The sequence below is a fragment of the Lepisma saccharinum genome, chromosome 4, assembly GCF_977018435.1.
Source record: "Lepisma saccharinum chromosome 4, izLepSacc3.1, whole genome shotgun sequence".
NCBI lineage: Eukaryota > Metazoa > Arthropoda > Insecta > Zygentoma > Lepismatidae > Lepisma > Lepisma saccharinum.
In genome coordinates this window covers 102145366-102160682 of record NC_139232.1, presented here as the reverse complement: position 1 = coordinate 102160682, position 15317 = coordinate 102145366, and the positions used below count along the sequence as shown (strand labels likewise).

General features: G+C 39.4%; 1 protein-coding gene across 1 annotated transcript in view; it reads left to right on the top strand.

Moving 5' to 3' along the window:
• The first annotated feature begins 346 nt into the window (after positions 1 to 346).
• The window catches only part of LOC145986682 (putative fatty acyl-CoA reductase CG8306), a 113242-nt gene continuing 98271 nt past the window's right edge, over positions 347 to 15317 (top strand). The window contains exon 1 of the mRNA XM_083120987.1: positions 347 to 484. The gene's annotated coding sequence lies outside the window, so the exon portion shown is untranslated. The remainder of the gene's footprint in view (positions 485 to 15317) is intronic.

The following is a 15317-nucleotide window of genomic DNA, read 5'->3' as shown; positions in this document are numbered from 1 at the left end:
AGAAAAAATGTCCTCTAAAATATACACTCAACTGCAACGCTGTCGGTTAACTTACTTAACAATGTTGTTATTTTATTGAGAAAAAAACTTTTTAATTTCTATACATTTTGCTGTTACCTGCGGTAACACCGGTTACATGCACGCCACGCCTCTGGTGCCATTTCTATTTATCTCAAAATCTTCCGTTTCACTTATACTTCCTGAATTTCCCTGCATTTAGGGAGTTTTCTATGTATGTGGCAACACTTGATTCACAAGTACCTTTTACGAAAAGAACGCCGAATTGTTTCAACTTTCGCCGTTCTCGAATGGCGGCGCTGCGTTTTTTCCGTGCAGTCACTGCAGTGGTGGATAAAGACATGAGGAATGAGGCAGATTTGACGTAACCCTTCGTCTGCGAAGTCAGTTTAGGTGACAAGACGTGCAGGAGAGGGATTTAAAAGCAGCATTGTGCCTTTTAAGTGACGTTGCAAAGCAGAACCCGGTAAGTTACTGTGCGTTTTAAGTTGTAATGCTACTGAACGACTTATTGTTGAAGTATATCTTTATTTTAGGCGGGATATGGGGTGGGAGAGTCCTTCCACTAGCCAATGACGTTTATGTAGGGTTACCAGACGTCCCCTTTTTCCCGGACATGTCCTACATTTTGAGTGTCAGATATTATAAATTAGGAAAATACGTGTTTCAGTTTAAGAAAGAGAAATCATGCAAGCTACAAGTCTATGGACTGCGATCCTAAACTCAATAGTGAAATTTATTTACATTCAGACATTGCCCAAATAGAAAAGAAAGGTGGGTCCAGGTGGAGGCAAGAATTTACAATACCGGACCCTTCTGTAATTTCTATGCTGCTGCTTATACTCACGAAATAATTAATCGCGATGATTTATCTCAGGTTAACATGTTGGGGTGAGGTGTAGAAATTGTTCATTATACTGTAGATGTTGTAAAATAAGCTTTTCTATTCTCGCAACGATTCTCCGTATACAAGTATGGGAACCATATTTGTTGATATAAACAATTGACTTTCGCAATTAGTTAAACTGTCTACAGCGTTGCCACACTGTTAATTTCATACTTCGAGAGCATGGATCGTGTAAGAATGGCGGAAGAGAACAGTAAAAAGTTGTTAATGTTGTACAGATTAATCGGACCGTGCCTTATAATTCTTTCGCCTAGCTGGTAAGCTCTACGATCCCACACAGAAATCGTCGAGTATGACGAAGAAGACAACAGTGACAGTGACAATCACGATGTAGAAGAGCATGTGGAATGTGGACTGATTTGATTACAGGTAAGTTTGGCAACAATGCATCGATGGTAAAATTTGCAGGATACGATGAAGAACGTTTGCCGTTAAAGTGCTACGAAAATAAGATTTTTTATCAGTTCGTTATCTATCACAATTAGCGCAAAACCATTCACGGATAGCTCCACTGACCATTCTCGGTAAGGTTAGGTTAGGTTAAGCAAACATAGTTAAAATTTGGGTTCGTAAAACCATGCACGGGTAGGCCCACAAACCATTGACGGATAGCCTCACGAACCATTCACGGTAAGGTTAGGTTAGGTTAGGCAAGCATAGTTAAAATTTGGGCTCGTAGTAATGTCAGTAATATATGTTTCGTTCCTTAAGTATTCGAAACGCAAAATCTTGCGATAAATAATGAGCAATCGTGCATTGTCGGTTGCAATCACGGACCCCCTTATTTTGCAATTTCTACGCGTGACACCCAAATTTTAACTTCAAATTCATGATTAGGACGCCTCAATTAGTGAGTATGCGAAATATTACAAAAATCGGGGAGGGGTCCGGTATTGTAAATTCGCTCCCAGGTGGATCCTGCTAGAACAAAGCGGAAGCTATGAATGAACAAAATTTTGGGGTCACTTCAATGCGTGAGTGGAATTTCTTGCTTTGGGGTTTATACGGACGGAATTAATCAATGAATTTATAAGGTTTTTCTCATTCTTATTCAATATTTTGACTGTAAAGCCGGGGGTATACAGAACAAAGTTATTGAACTAAACAACACCCAAAATGAAACTTCTGGAAACATTCCAAGTTATGTTAATAATGGTTGAATATTTGTTGGCCATTCCAGGTCATAATGCAAATGTTGAGATAGTACTTTCATTAATATCAACACAACGGAGTCATGATAGAGTATGTACTGGTACTGATCCAGTATAAGTAAGTTTGAAGAGCTTGACTATTCATACATAGTTTCGCAAGTATATTTTGACTAAACCTGAAATTTTGAGAAAAATTGTCTCCTCTGAGAAGTACGAGTTAAAACATGTGTACAAGTCATTGTTTAATATTGATTACAAGTTTGGAATCTTTACATTTAGGAAATCACTAAGAAACCATATTTTTTTATAAAACTGAAAATGTGGCAATTTTATATTACTTTCTAACGTGTATTATTCACTCCGAATGTTTGTGTCCTACATTTTAACTTACGGTCCTACATTTTGGGACAGCATATCCTACTTTTCCCTCATAGTGATCTGGCAACCCTGCGTTTATTTAGCATTCGATTTTCAATCTCAAAGAAAATATTTTGCGCGATAATTACGACTGTTCTGAAAATGCAGTGGTATAAAATTTATCTGGGCGGGAGACACTGACGTACTCAGAGGGAGGCTGAAGGGGTTACAACCCCTTTCTGAAATTTTGAGAAAATCAACATTTTCAAATAAAAGAAGTGAAGAACTAGGAAAAAATCAGAGTGGCAAATGCAAACTCGCCTTGAAATGACCCGACCACTGATTGTTATTTTTGAGAGTGGAAAGTTTTTAATATACGAAATATCTTACTGTGTATGCCGCCCCCCTAGAAAGCAGCTACGCACTATCCAGCCCCACTTCCCCCCCAAAAATTCCCGCTTGCCAGTGGCGGGGAATGAGGTTGACAACTTCCAGTATATAGAGCCTCCGCGTTAGCGTAGCGGTTCACATTATCACCTTGTATTCATGGAGTTTCGTGTTCGATTCCCTGCGGAACCCGTAATGGTTCTGGCCAATTCCATTTTGATGTAGGTCCAGTTCCAATTGGCCTATCTGAGCATGAAATCGACTCAAAAAGGAACTTGGGAAATCTTTTTTAGTTCCAGTATTAAGGTTAATGGCGGCTTAACAATTTTGTGTGGTGGATGGTTGAAACCAGTGACGTGCCTAAGGGGGTTTGGGGTTGGTGGGGGGTCATTACCCCCTTTGGCCAATATTTTTTTTTTTTAAAAAAAAGGAACGCCAAAAGCAGGAGAAGATGGCAAAATGAGAGCTGATTACTAAGAAGAAAGGTATTCACAGATCCCTTCGAAAATCCTGGGCACGCCACTGGTAAAAACTGCGCCTTTTAATTCCTCCCTCCATTAACACTAGTGACTACACCAGAGGGGGAAGGGAGTGGGCACCCCCGGTCGATAATATTGCCTCAAATCTGAAAAAAAAACAACGAAGTATTTATTTTCTGCACAGCTCAGTTTGTGAGTATTGGAGATGATTTTTTGTTAATAGTCAGATTTGCAGTTTATGCATAAATAAATTTTAAAATGACTGACCCCGGAAATTTCATATGTTATGGACACCTTAGTGGCAAAGCGCGTTGAATCCATGATAGCACCACGGAAGTTCCCGGTTCGAATTTTTGAATGGGTGCTTGTTTGTATGTTATCAAATGCATCCTCAACGTCGTGACGTAGACGAAGCTACGGGGTGTGCCGGTGACGCAAGGTGTTTGCCTAGCTACCCTTGACCCTCTGTCCCTAGAGAAAGTGAAATATCTAGCATGCCTTATGAAGATTTTGTTGTTTTTGAACGTTTTCAGTTGATTTTAGCTCTCGGAAATGTGTTAGTGTGAAGTTAAGTACGCCTGTTACCTTAGCATGTTACTTTACTGTGAAGCAGAACAGCCCGAAGGCTTCACGGAAGTGAATATAGCACCCAAAACGTCTTTCCACAAAAGCAGCTATAATTTTACGTAGTTAGGTTAGGATTGGTACTGATAGTAATTTTCGGCGTGTTCTTTCGCTATTTTAGTGTACATACAAACAGTTTTTACTAACAAAAAGCGGCGAAAATGCTCCGAAATTTCAGGTTTTAACTTACGTGGCCAATTCTTGAGATCAAATATCTCCATTATTTGTGCTTTCCTAACGCTGGAATTACATTTACATTACGTAAAACATTGAACTCTGTCGATTAAAAAAGAATTCGACGTAACTCTCGAGGGAATACAGTGGGTAAACGGCCCCTTTGGCTCCCCTCCTTTACAATCACTTTGTGTAAAAAATTAAAAGTGGAACTTTGGGGACACTGCACAAGTCGAAAGAGTAGTGTGTAGGAGTCAATGTAACTACAGATATAACCAAACAACATTCAGCTAAAGAATAATTTACTGGGGATTCGGGGAGCAAGGGAGGTGGGAGTTTTGAGAAATAACTTCTGTGACAGCGCAGTTTCATGCAGGGATCTTCTTTTGTTACCTGCCAATTGCATTTTCTTTATTACATTCCTTACAGTTGTTTTTACATTGTTCTGTTGCTTTATTGGCAAGGGTCTTCGTATCAAAGACAACTTCGTGTTATCATTTCAAGAAAAGAACAGCGAAATTTTAAAAGTTTCATTCTCACGGCCTTAATCAATTACGCAGCGTCAATTTTGAAAAAAGAAAAGAAGTAATATGTTTTGTTTATTTACCGTATGAATATATCTTTGAAAGAGCATACGAGAGAGCCGTCTAAAACATTTTCCCTTTTTTGTAGTTAATTCTCAAACCTTCTGAATGATTTTTTTTAAACTTTGTGCATATCAAAATCAAAAGATCAAGCTGCGTCTGTGGTCGCGATTAGCCGAGAGAGAGAGAGAGAGAGAAGAGTGGCGTAAAATAGAAAAAAATACAATAAGAATCATTTATTGGATTTCATGTCCTGGTTGGAAATGCCATCTCATTATAAACGTCATTATCACTTCAATTAACTTTGTGGTAAGGGGTGACGCTTTCTAACACCACCAAGTGTCGGCATCACTTCCACGAGGTACCAGGCCCGTATCTAGAATTGATCTCCAGGGGGGCTCACGGGTTATCAGGAGGGGCTTTGTAAACCAAGTCCATTAAAAAAGAAATATTAAATGAAGGTAAATTATGTGTGTGGGGGGGGGGGCGCTCATTCATTTATAAATATCATATACTACATTCTTCTACATCTTTTAAAACATCTCTTGAAGTGTTAATTGACTGATACTGAAATTATCCCTTACACACCCCATACTATTTTAGATGATACAGATATGTATATCACACACAAAAAACGCACAATATTTAATCACAGTGCCTACAGTATATTCCACCCCCGGCCGAAGCAATTAAACTCCCCTTCCTTCCCAAAACTTGGGAGCTGTTGACCTTTGACGCAGATGCGGAGGGAACTTGCATGATGACATCAAAGTCACAGATTTCTGTCTAAATGGGAGTTCCAACAGGGACAGTGAAGATACAGATAAAGAAGCTCCCCTATGAAAGAACTTTCTGAAGTCTAGAGAATATTCTAAATACTTGCAGCTACTTCTGCTCATAAACAAAATGAGCGAATGTAATAGATACTGTTCATATTCTGTGGATTTATCCTTTAAAGTTGTGAGTTGTCTACATTTTCACTCTTCACTACAAACAAATTATACAAAATAGTTTACCTAATGTAAAGGGGGCTGACGGCAGTTCCAGGGGGGGGGGCTGCCTGGGTACGGGTCTGCGAAGTACACACTGGAATGCGCCGCTGATGCAGAATGTAATGAATGATCATTTACTTGGGGGTACAGTATAAAGGTTATGACTGTAGTTTTCTGGCGTCTCGTGTTACGTTCGTTTGCTACAAGTATGTCGAAATCTTTCTGCACTTCCTGTCCACCGCTTTCAGAGTCTTACTTTTTGCATGCACAGCAATGTCGACGCTTTCCATTCCTTTGTTTACAGCGTACGGTTTAGCTTTGGCTCAGCACAAAATCGGGAATTGGCGAGTAAGCAAACACTTACCTACTTTCTGTGCACATACACGGCGACATGGTCTTCATGCAGTAACGTGGCTTGTGAAAACGGGAAGTTTGTTTTCAACTTGGATGTGAATTGCAGTTGTAAAATGTAGGGCTTAAGTTGTTTTTTTTTTTTTAAGGAAAACTGAAACTAAGAATTTTGGAGTCTCCAAAGAACTTGCTATAACGACTGCAAAGTTTGGAATTTAGTTGCACAATATACCACGGGCTACCGAAGGTGAGGACTGGTGATCTGCCGCCCCCGCCATGGGAAATTTTTTTAAAGGGGTGAGGCCATTGATAAAACTTGAATAGTGGAAATAATAACAATAGTAATTATCATTATCATGGTTATGACTATTAACATACAATAATAACTATTACAAGGAATGATTATAAAGGAGTTCTGTTCCTCTAATTTTTGTTTCTAGGAGGAAGGAATGGAAAGGAGTAGTTTCGAGCTCCTGGTGCAGCTCATGATGCTATGTGGATGAGTTTGTTTGAGTTTTCGTGTTAAATCCACTTTATGCACAGAAAGGTAATCGGGACTGTACCTACAGTTTAAACTGGGATCCACCTGGTTCGATTCCCTGCAGGGGTGTTCTTTGTGAGTGTCATTTCATCAATTTCATAATTCATATCATCACTCATCCTCAACGTCCCGATTAGCCAAAAGTGGCAGAAAAGCGACACTAAATACAAAAAATAAAATAAAATCTTAGTTGAAAGAAAAATCACCGAACAGTCTCTGAGAGAGATTTTAAGTAGACTGTACTATGTTGGGCAAAAACAGTCAAGTGTACAACCGCAAGTCCAATAAATAACAATGATGATCATTAGATTGTGCGTCAAACGATAATACGGTAATTCATGGACCTCGAGTCAAATTTAATATTGTGTTAATATGCAAATAACAGCAGCGATCATTGTGTTAATAGCACTGCAGATTTCAGTACAGTGTTCCTCCTACGTAACAGTGCTTCAGATTTTCCATCGTGTGAGGAATCTGATCAACTTGTGGAATGATATCCAAACAGAATTTGCACACGTAGACAACATACTCCAAAGTACGGACTGCGCAAACGATATGCAAATGCTACAAGCACTGGACGGAATGCATAGCCTCGTCTGTCTTTACGATTCTCTCAAGCAGTTAGCAAGGAATATAACACAAGATATTGAGTCGTTGCATACCAACTTGAATAACTTTGATAGTCTAGAACTACTAACGGCTGTAACACGGCTGCTGACATTTGAAAATCTAAAAATGGTGACAAACGAAAACACGAGAACAATAATGGCCATTCGAAATGTGAATAGAACCGTGACCTTCATTCGTCTTTTAATAGAAAGAACTCTGCACTCTAAGATAGTGCATGTACTTCCGCAATTCAAAGAGTCTGTTTTGTTGTGCGACATAAATGACGCAAATGAACATTTATTGTGGAGGTGGCTTGATAGTCATTCGTGATCCTTACCGCTCACATTGAACTGTTGGACAATATATTGCCACTCCAAACTTGCCCGTTTTCAGGTGTATAATATTACTTAGTCTTGTGGAATGATGGATATATTATTTTAAAGAAGTGGGTAATTATATATAATAAATGTAAACTGATCCTAAAATCGTTACATTTGCGATTTACTCAACGAGTTAAGTGGTAATGTAATTTATAAGAACGTAATAATATTGAACAGTTTGTCCCGATTCCACGAAATAAATAAAAACACACACACTACTTAAATAAGTGGAGTAATAGCGGTTGAATTTCATAATTTGCAAAGGTGTTGTACGCATAAAGAAACAAACTACCGAGGTGAGAGTACTCTCTCTTCACTTAGTAGCGCCGCAATTCACTTCTTTATACATTATTTTTGTCCAAGGTGCAGTTCGACATTGTTCGATTGTTTTTAACTAGAATTTCCTATCGCTTCGTGAAATTAGTCAAATACTTTTTAGTGAAAGTGGTCACTTTTCTAGTTAATTTTACAAAACGTTAGAATGAGTGTATCAAAATTGTACTAAATCCGTTGACTGTAGAACAACAAGTCAGCAATTGAAACTTCAATTTTACTTCGAATTTTTCGTTCTGGCGATAGAGTTTCAAGTCTTAGCTCTGTCATAAGGTTAACCTGTGATCAGTGGCGCAGAAACGTTTTAAATTTGGGGGGGGTACAAAATTCAGCCTCCCATATATATATATATATATATATATATATATATATATATATATATATATATATATATATATATATATATATATACACTGGCTGACAAAAAAAGTGAAGCACCCAGAAGGAGTGGTCGAAGATTACCCCATTTCGGTATACATGCATACCATTGATGTGTGAGTAAATTATTAGATGTACAAGGATCTGTAATGTGTAGAATAGGGCATTGCATGTAGGTATGGAAAATAAATATTTTTAAAAATTATATAGTGCACCCCTCCTATGTTGTTTCTACTGGCAAAATATGAATGCATACCAAATTTTAGGTCATTTGGTGATGTTTTGACCCCCGCCCAACACGATTAACTGAATTAATTTATTAATCATCGTTTTCCTACACTAAAATCATGACAAAAATGTTTGCAATATAAGACGGTTTATTATACAGAGAAGACAAACTCCATATATAGTAACTAACAAGTATGGTAATAGTGTACACACAATCATATGAAATCACTTTACTGGATTTATGGTTTTGTGGAGGAGAGTGCTGTTAAGTTCTTTAATGTCTCTTTTTGAAAGTTGGGAATTTTTTTATGGTGATATTCGACCACTTGCAATAAGAACTGTTTTTGTGTTTCATCATTGGTAACACTAGTTGAGAAGTCTTGGATTAGTTTCACAGCCCGTTCCGACAGATCATTCACCACTTTGACATGCCGCACATATGTCTCAGCTTCTTGGTAATTGGGATCATTATGCCATTCACTAACAGGTTTTCTTAGCCAGTTGCCGCCAATTCCCATACTGTGAAACAAGAACCAGGATTTAGGCCCAATAAGGGATGATAGTTTTGTACTGTGGCTAAGAATAGGAAAAGTTGGATGGCCCCTTTCAAACGCTTTTGGTCGAGGAATTCGGACCAATGTTCAAGCAATCTGCTGCCGTTCTGAAGAGGAACGTCTGTTTGAAAATAGAGAGAACACAGCACATTCTTCGGTTAAATACCAGAAGTGCCTTTCCATAGCTTTTATGGCTGCATTTGCAACTTGAGGATCATTCTTGCAATACTTGTTCAATTCATGCCATAGCTTGAGATCATTATACACTGCATTGGCACCAATGGATGAAGAGAGCCAGTTTTCAACGTAGAATAGTGCATTAAATTTGCATAGTGCTTCCAGTTTACTAATCATGTCCTTGTCATATCCTGCTTGAGCACTGAAAGCAAACATCTTTGCAGGATACAAAATGGATGGCATCCATCGAGCTTGATGCGCTGCTCCTGGTTTCAGCCAGTGTATTCCCCTTTCAGGTGTCTCACCCAGAAGTATCAACATCAATTCAGCACGCTCCCGAAAGTCAGCGCGAGGTAGCAAGTTATTTCTATTTGAAGTAGAAAGTATTCTCTTCAGTGATTGTATAGAATTTTCCATAGTGAGTTTCAAACTCCTGTCTTTGATTTCTAGGATGTCAAAACCAGCTTCTGTGTTAATACTTGACCAAATAGAGTCTTTGAATTGAATGAAATTGGTGTTTTCAGGACCTGATGTTGCACCAAACAATTCTTTGTGAACTGAAGTCAGAATTCTTTCAAATATGAAATGCCGACAAGCCAGCATAAACAAGTTTTTGTCAAAGAGGTTTTCCAGCCTAACACAAGCTCCAATTTTCCACCGTGAGTTTGAAGCTGTAGTGTCAAAAACAAGGGATCTCACGTTATCTGAAATCTCCCACTCGTTTGCTAGGGCAAACGTAGCGCTTGCTTGTTCTTCACCTGTTGTGTTTGTAATTACAGGGATACCAAGTACTTTGCCTTCTTCACAGACTGGCATACCAGATACCAAAATCGCTAGTCTTTCTTTGTTTTCTTTTTTGAAGTCTGGAACCAACTTACCATCCCAATGTAGTGTTGAGTGCTTCGGTGCTGTGAATGTAACCTTAATTGCTTGCGCTGATGATTTCCTAACTTCGTTACCTGCTGTCCATGTGCTTTTAATTGAAAGAGTTGCTTTTTTCAGTGGAACTCCACCTTCTGTAAGAATTGCTCCCATGAATGCTGTTCGTTGACCAGCTGATAGATTAAGCCTGTCTCCCATGGTTGATATAATTTTGCTTGTAAATGGATTTCTTGGTAGATTTAAAGCAATTGATGAACTTTTTCTACGAAGTGTTGTACCTGTACCTGCTGCGCCAATGATAGTTGAAGGAAATACAAACTCAGGATCTTCAATTGCATCAGGTTCAGCATCCAAACCATCCGAATCACTTGAATCAAGGCTACCAACTTTATCAAATTCTAGGCTAGTACTTGTGTTTATGTTTGTCTTGGTTGAAGCTTCTTCTTGGCGACGCTTCTCCCTCGCAGCACGCTCAATTTCTTTTTCGTTATGAGATAATTTCCTCATAACTTCTGCAAAGTATGTCTTATCAAAATCACCTAACTCCATTTTTCGACATGATCTTTGATCTTCTAAGAATTGCACATCTTCCAGAATCATTTTTCTAGTCCTATATCTGTCATGTTCTATAATACTTGTAGAAATAGCATTGTCATGTGCTATGTCAAAGAGTAGAAGAAGAGATTTGAGAAAGCTTTCACTCTCAGCTGGGAAGTTCTTCCTTGTTTTATGTTTCCGAAGATTTTCGTATTGCACAATTAATTTATTGAGTTTTGCTTTGGAATGTCCCGCTCTGGCAGGCGTCACTGGAATGCCAGAAAGCTCCCAGAACTTTTCTGCCTTCAGGATAACGAATTTTATAACATCATCCCTTTTATCTTTCTGCATGGGTTCACGATTGAGAAAAACAAAGTAGCGAAGCACATCTCCATTGGTGGGCAGTTGAGATCCTTTTTTCGGGGTCAAATCTTGCAGTAAATTACTTAAGAGCCACGCTTCAGACACTTCTCTATCATCCTTTCTAAGTACCGGGCGGTTTGGTGTGGATGAAATTGAAGGAACTGCTTCATGAGGTGGTTCTTTTCCCATATTTACACTCATTTATGCCTTGGTTACAACCTATAAAAGAAAAATATAATAGGTTACAACTTGTTGCCATGTTGTCAATGTCCGTAAAATGAACAAAGTATATAAAATTACAAACAACAGATCAGGCAACTGTTTTTGAGGTGGGCGGGGGTCAAAACATGGCCTACAGACCTGAAAATTTGCAGGCAATTATGTTTCAATAATAGTAACAATATGGCAGGGGTGCACAAGAAACTTTCGAAAAAAAATTTTTTTTGCAATGGTCTAGTGTAGAACGCCCACCAGAGGACATTTGTGACGTCACCTCCTGTTGCTGATAAGGTGGGACCAGTCACCTGCTGTGAGTCAGACAGTGCAGCACGAAGTTCAGAGAAGAAAACGAAGCACCAGTGATGCCTCACAGACGCGTTAGACAGCCGATCCAGCAATTGACAGCATTTGACAGAGGCCGCATTGTGGGACTGCATGAGGCGGGTTGGCCGTATCGGGCAATTGCCAGGCATGTGGGCCATTCAGATGTCACAGTGGCCCGATGTTGGAATCAATGGGTACATGAGGGCACCCATGCACGTCGTGCAGGTTCAGGTCGACCAAGAAACACCACCCCTAGGAAGGACCGTCGTATGGCGCTCCAAGCAGTGCGGGATTCCACAACTTAGGCACCCGTCATCCGAGAACATGTACTGGACACTCTACAACATCCTGTGAGTTCCCTCACAGTGTCTCGACGACTCACATCCGCCGGATTCGGGTCCTACCGCCCCATGCGCCGGTTGCCATTGACACCACAACACCGACGCCTGCGGTTGGTGTGGTGCCGTGCTCGGGAGGCATGGACAGAGGACGAATGGCGTCGCATCATGTTCAGTGAAGAGTCCCGTTTCTCCACGACCTCCAATGTCCATCGTGTGCGGGTGTGGCGGCGTCGAGGGCAGAGGGCACATCCTGCCTACATTGTGGGCAGACACACAGGTGTGACCCCTGGCATCATGGTGTGGGGAGCCATTGGATATGCGTTCAGGTCACCTCAAATAGTGCTTCGGCAGACTATGATGGCACAGCGATACGTCACAGACATTCTGCGTCCAGACGTCCTACCCCTTATGGCACAGCATCCTGGGACAGGGTTCCAACAAGATAATGCACGCCCACACACAGCCCATGTGTCTATGGACTGCCTAGAGCATGTTGAGGTCCTCCCGTGGCCAGCAGGATCCCCGGACCTCTCCATCATTGAACATGTGTGGGATGACATTGGACGGGGACTCCGTCCTAGTGCCAACCTGCGGGATCTGGAGGGACAGCTACAACACCTGTGGACGAACGTGCCTCAGGAGAGGATCCAAAGGCTGTTTGACACTATTCCGAACCGCATAAGGGCATGCATTGCGGCCAGAGGGGGTGCGACACCCTACTGACCTGGCGCCACCATTCCACCTGTAACTGCCAACGGCCTTGACTCTTGCATCCTATATTGTAATCAGTTCAATAAAGGTTCATGGACTTTCAACATATGTAGTTTCATTCACGTCCAACCACTCCTTCTGGGTGCTTAACTTTTTTTGTCAGCCAGTGTATATTACTTCACAGGTTCCCATTCCTGCATAATGTGAAGGCATGGGAAATATTCCATTTTAGAACAGCACACCCGAATTTCCTGTTATTTAATGCTAAATTTGAACAAATAATTTTTATTTCTTTGTTTTTCTTAGAATTTATTATAATTTAAGATCAGATAATAATTCCGAAACATATAAAACTCTGAACCTTGTTCTGGGCTCATTTTGAATTTAATGGAACGGAAAATCAATAGTTCGAAATGTGAAAATTGCGAACAAAAATACATCTCTTCATTTTAATGCAGGTTTCGATTTAAAGGGTGTGAGGAAGATTCCCCCCTCCCCTATCTTGAGCCATTCCAATCAGGAATAATCATCTCCCACCTACTGGATATAGAAACCATATTATTGAATATATCATACTTGTAGAGTTCCACTTCGGTTCAGATCATTTTAATGTCCCATACCTACATATAAAAATATCTTTAAAAAATTCATGGCAAAGCATTTATTTGTAATATAATTAGCTGTACCTAATGACGCTGTTCAAGCACTGAAAGTACTATTATTACACATACAAAACCGAAATCCTTCAGATCTCAGAGAAAGAATGAAAAACCATACGCTCGAAAGTTTCTTTCATTTCAATGTTTGGTGGACAATATGAAGAGCCAGCCAAGGTTTATTTTCATATGTAGTGGTATCAATTTCATCATAATCATCACTCATCCTCATCTTCGTAATTAGCCCAAAGTGGCAGAAATGCGAAGTAAAATAAACCAAATCAATCAATCAAACATTCTCATCTCACTCAAAGACCTTGTGAATCCAATCCAAAATCAACTAAATGTGAAAGCGGGTTCAATGCAATAAACCTAACTTAACTGATTAGGGAAATCATTTAGAAGTTTTAAACCTACTTTTCCTTTCAATAAATAGACCCCCAGTGCATTGTTTAAATGCAGAAAATTTTTCAAGAAGTTGGATCAAGTCTAAGCATCACAGTGCCCTTGACAAGCAAACTGACAAACCATAGAACCTGCAGTGATTCTCATTTCTCTCGTACATTCATCTGATTTTCTTACAGTTTGACTTTAGGATTTAACTTAAAATGGTGTTGTGTTTGTGTTTCATTGTATATCAAATTATATTTTAAGCAATTATTGTCTAATTCTAAGTATACCTAATACATTGGTAAAAATAAGTCCTCCTCCCTCTGATAAAATCACAAATCGCACCGTTTTAGTGTGTAGGAAGCATTTCATTTCACACAGGAATTATATCGCGATGAGACGAGTCGAGAATTGTCATAGCCTCATTTCGTCTCCTGTTGTGGTGAGGTCCTTCTCGTTCTTGTTTGTGCTTATTCTTGTCTCGGTTTCGGATCAGAAGTTATTAAAACTTTTTCTAGATTCACTTCATGCTCAGATAGGTTTAATCGGGACTGGATCTACAGTTTAAAGTGGAATCCAAAGCACTGTGCATTGATTACGATGATTATCTAGTCCTTACCCACGAAATGTTTAGTATAAGCAACATGTACATTGTGTCACCACTCTCACAACGTACAATATCTCATTAAAGCAAAAACTTTAGTTGATAACGTTTTTCTGCTTTACATCTTGTTTCGACACTACGAACCATCGAAATACGGAATTTTATCCTGAATAGGTTAAAATGGACAGCACAGGCTTGCAATTGGATTTACTTTGCAATTACAATAAATTAAATACACGGTAAATTTGAAAAATAAATTAGATATACACTTGGTATGTCTGAAAGAGAGATAGCATTTTAAATTTATTTTAAGCAATTTCTTCAAACATGATAACCAGAGTTTCCAGCGAGATCGTCTCTTACATCAAGTATCGTCTCGCTTTGATTTTGCAGAGATTTATTTCATTCTCGTCTTGAAATTTGAGAGAAAACAGATTTTTCTTGTCTTAGTAACATCTGAATTTTCAACAAATCTCTTAATATGAGGTATATAGGTTTAAGTATAGTTTTCCAAATACCCTCTTACATAGTTATGAAAATTATGAGTGAGGTACAGGGGTAGCTTGTACCCCCCAAGTTGGTCAGTCGTCTCTAGTCTCGTTTGTGTAAGTATTTCGTTTCGTAAAATTCCATTTGAAAAATTCAAAAGAAAAGGAGGTCAGTCATATACTCTTCTGACTAAGATTTATATATCTTCGAATAGACGCGACCGTTTCTTAAGAAAAGTGTACCCCCCTTAAGCAAAAGAGCATTCGCCTGGAGAGTGATTTTCTGAGAATAGGCTAAACTTTACCTGATTCCACTGTTTCACACACATTTCAAACAATTTTCATCTCCTTCAGGCCCGTAGCCAGGCTGGGGCCAGGGGGGGCTGAGCCTCCCCTGGCATTGCCGTCAGCTCCCTTGACATTAGGTAAAACTATTTTGTATAATTTGATTGCAGTGAAGAGTGAAAATGTAGACAGCAGATATTATTTGCTCACAACTTTGGAGAAGGATAAATTCACAGAGCATGAACAGCAGCGGCAAGTATTTAGAAGATTCTCTTCTCTAGACTTTAGATAGT